Here is a 4,372-nt window from a genome sequence, read left to right as displayed (position 1 = left end):
GGCTTCAGCCCACTCAAAATACGTTGGGCTTTTTTTAATGCCCACGCTATTTTAACGCACGAGAAACGACACGATAAAAGAATGCTAATGTTCGTAAAGAATAGTACCTTATAACCCGTGCGATACACAGATTGATTATAACATTTGTAATTTATTACTTTAATATTTTATGAAAAAATTATTAAAATAATAAATATATATTATTGATATTAATGAAGTTAAATTATTTATGTATTATTTTATATGTATTATATTATTGAAGGATTCAAAATTTAGATTATTAAACTCTTAAAAAGTCCTTCTACTATGGGCTATAGGTCGCTTCGTTGCGGGTGCGGAACCTATTAGGAAAGTGGTTATAAGCAAAATATAGGATAATTTGGTTGGTTGGTTAACACCTTCCAAAAAATTTGATAATACCTTTCATAAAAAATATTTAAAAAGATATATTATTATAAAAATTATATACATGTTAACAGTCTTTTATTGAATTTAGGTAACTTAATACTGCCGAATTCTTTGCTCTTTTAAAATATTCCAGCTGCTCCATTCATGACCCCCGACCCCAGGTTTTAGCAAAAAAAAGTCTTATCAAATTATAAATCAGATAAACACATATCTAATATATTTTGGAAATATCTAAATATTTGGAATGGTTTAAAAATCAAACTGTTTAAAAGTTTAAGACTTGACATTCCTAATTATTACAAGTTATTATCCTCATAAAAACACATAAATATATTTTTAGAATTATGATTTATAATAAATACAAACACTATCATCAGTATATTAAATAAATTAGGAAACCTTTCGAACCATTTCACTTTTTCTCCCGTGTCAATTTTTGGATTTTTCTACCTAAAAAAGCTACAAGTATATCACAACTCGAACGGAAAAACACTGACAAATCATGTTAGGTATGATGTGCAACAAAAAGGGGTGAATGTCTGATAAGAATACTCCTGCAAGTCAACGTCCTAAGTCAACATAGCTAAACATTCTATTTTGTATCTAGAAGAAAAGTTAGCTAGTTTAGCTGTAAGCTTTGTTGTCTTATATATATTGGACAGTAGTGTAACAAACTATTACTTCTTCTTTTCAATATATTCAGATCTCCATTTTCTTCTTCTCCAAGCTGAAGTAATACTCCATTAATGGAGCTAACATGGTATCAGAGCTAAGATCTCTATATACTTCATTACATTCCGCAGTTACTAGTTAAAAAGCATTTGTATAACCTCAATCGCTATCGAATTGCGTAATTTCGTATAATTTCAAGTGTTCTGTACAATTTCAAGGGTTTCGTAAAATTGTGTGTGTTCTCAGCTGTTCTTCATCAAATCGTGACTGTTTTATCATCAACTTCAACATACAATGACGTCGTTCTATCTTACTTGAAGGTTGCATCTAGTAATGTTTTAACATCTGCAAATGTTCCATTTATTGATGCATCTCATCCATATTACCTTCATCCTTCTGATCATCCAGGTTTGATATTGATTACTATCACTCTGAATGAGCAAATATTTCCTCTAAGCTAAAGCTAGGTTTTGTGGATGGAACGTATGATAAACCTGTTAATGCTACTCTTCTTTTGCACTGGAATCGATGCAGTGACATTGTAATCTCATTGATTTTAAACATTATTTCATCTGAAATTCATCAGAGTGTTATGTATATGTCTAATGTTAAAGACATTTGGGATGAGTTCTCCATAAGATTTGCTCAGAAAAATGTTCCTAAATTGTTCAATTTGAGAAAAGAAATTGCATCTCTAAAGCAAGAGAATTTGTCTATATCTGCATATTTTACAAAATTTTGGACTCTAAATGATGAACTGGATGCTTTCTCAATTGTTCCTCATTGTGATTGTGGCAAATGCACTTGTGATGTCAATAGCAAACTTGATGTTTTCAGTAAAAGTAACAAGTTGTTACAGTTTCTAATAGGACTTTCAGAGCAATATACTGCAATAAGAGGTCATTTGCTACTTATGACATCCATCCCTAGTCTCAGTGCAGCTTATAGTCTTTTGCTGCAAGAGGAAAATCATAGGGAACTAGGTTATAATCCTTTTGTTTAAACAGATTCTGTTGCTCTTTCTATGAGGTATAATGACAATCAAGGAGGATCTGCTAGTTTCAATAACTAAAATATAACTGCAAGGCAGGGTAATGACAAAAGAGTTATGCCTGATACTTCAATTGTGTGTGAAGTGTGTCATATGACAGGACATAGTAAGGATAAATGCTTTTGTGTGTATGGATATCCTTTTTGGAATAAGATTCATGGTAACCCAAAACCAAGGCCAAAGCCTCAGATATAAACTGCTCATGCCTATAGTATTGTTGTTGAATCAAGTGATCAATCTGCCACAGTCAACAATACTGAATCTGCAGGCTTTACAACAGCTCAATGTCATCAATTTATGACTATGATTCAAAGTGGATTTAAAGAAATCTCTGCTGCCAACAGTGTCAATTCTAGTTCATCTACTTTTTGGAACACTGCTGAAACTTCTGCTACTCATCTAGCTGGTAATGTCATTCACTTTGTTTGTCATACTAATAGCAAACTTAGTTTAAGTGCTGATAAGTGGATTTTAGATTCAGGAGCTACTGACCATATCACTCCTCATTTTGAGCTACTGACTGATGTACATGCAATTACTACTGTACTACACTTACCTAATGGTTGTCACACTCCTGTCACTCATGTAGGCACTGTTCACCTCCACACAAATATTGTCTTAACTGATGTCCTCTATGTGCCTACATTCACCTACAATTTGTTATCTATTCCTAAACTCGCATCCACAAACTCTTGTGCTATATTTTTTTTAACTTAAATGCCTACTATATACAGGACCATATCTTGAAGAAGACCATCGAGATTGGTGAACTTCAAGAGAGCCTGCATCTTCTTTACAATCCAGTTGTCAGTCATGAAAGCTTTCCCGTCATTCCTCTTTCTAAAAATCAGGCATTATGTAATTCTGTTCCTTCTCCTTCTATAACAAATTCATTATTGTGGCATGCTCGTTTAGGGCACCCATCTGTTTCATATATGAAGTTTTTACCCAACTCAATTTATCAAAATTCTGTTACAGTTAGTACTTGTGAAACTTGTCATTTGGCTAAGCAACAAAGATTGCAATTTTCATATAGTATTTCTGTCAGTTCTACTTTATTCAAAATTATCCATGTTGATGTTTGGGGACCGTATAGATGTAAGACTCATGGAAATTGCAGTTACTTCTTGATAAGTGTTGAGGATAAGTCTAGAGCAACTTGGTTTTTCTTATTTGTAGATAAAACTCAAGTCCCTGCTCTGTTAATGAACTACATAGCTTATGTTCATAAACAGTTTAATTGTCATATTAAACATCTTCGTTCTGATAATGACACAAAATTTTTGAGCACTCATTTTCAGTCTTATCTTGCTGATCATGGTATTATTCATCAGCGTAGGTGTACATATACTCCACAACAAAATAGTATTGTGGAGCGTAAACATAAAACTGTGTTTAACACATCTAGGGCCTTGCGGGTTCAAGCATCTCTTCCTATATCATTTTGGGGTGACTGTATACTTACAGTCACTTATTAAATCGAACCCCTGTTCAAAGCCTTCAAGGTCTGTCTCCCTAGCAGATTCTTTTTTCTGCACCACCACCATTTGACAATTTAAAAACTTTCGGGTGTTTATGTTTTTCTACATAAGGATAAATTCAGTAATAGATCAATTATATGTGTGTTTCTTAATTGGCTACCCCTTCTCTCAAAAGGCATATCGAGTTATGGATTTTCAAACCAAGCGAGTTTTTTTCTCAAATATGTGTTGTTTAATGAACATATATTTCCTTTTAAGGAAATTTCTGTGTCATCTCCTGCCCATCATCTCTTTAATCCTGATGTTACTAAGTTTATTGATCCTCTCTTTGATGGTTCTGTACCTGATTGTATCATTAATTCTCCACCTCTTGACACTTCAAGTTCTTCTGTAACATCCACTATATCTCATGTGCCATCTACTTCAGAACATGTTCACACTATAGATACCCAAATACCTATCATACAACCTACACGACAAAGTACAAGGCTCAAAGCTATACCAACAAAATTTAAGGATTATGTTGGTTTACCCAATGTATTGAGTTCATCAGTTATTCAGGCACATCATTTTTCGAAGTCTACTCGTACATACCAAGTGTTTCTTAGTAATGTCACTTCTGTTCCTGAACCTGCTTCCTACAAGATTGCTTGTCAATTCCCTGTCTGGTGTGAAGCCATGACTGCTGAACTTACCGCTCTTGAAGCTAATCAAACCTAGGTTATTGTTCCTCTTCCCCTAGCAAGAATGTTGTGAGCTG

At 33.6% G+C, this 4,372-nt stretch overlaps 1 long non-coding RNA gene across 1 annotated transcript; it reads left to right on the top strand.

The window, feature by feature from the left end:
* Positions 1 to 1,146: 1,146 nt before the first annotated feature.
* LOC141721492 (uncharacterized) lies at positions 1,147 to 3,530 on the top strand. Its single transcript, XR_012574755.1, has 2 exons — positions 1,147 to 2,537; positions 2,866 to 3,530. It is a non-coding gene; the product is annotated as an uncharacterized LOC141721492 (long non-coding RNA).
* The last annotated feature ends 842 nt before the right edge of the window (positions 3,531 to 4,372 follow it).

This window comes from Apium graveolens, chromosome 4, assembly GCF_009905375.1.
Source record: "Apium graveolens cultivar Ventura chromosome 4, ASM990537v1, whole genome shotgun sequence".
Lineage (NCBI taxonomy): Eukaryota > Viridiplantae > Streptophyta > Magnoliopsida > Apiales > Apiaceae > Apium > Apium graveolens.
The sequence above is the reverse complement of the archived record's forward strand: the minus strand, read 5'-3'. Positions and strand labels throughout refer to the sequence as shown.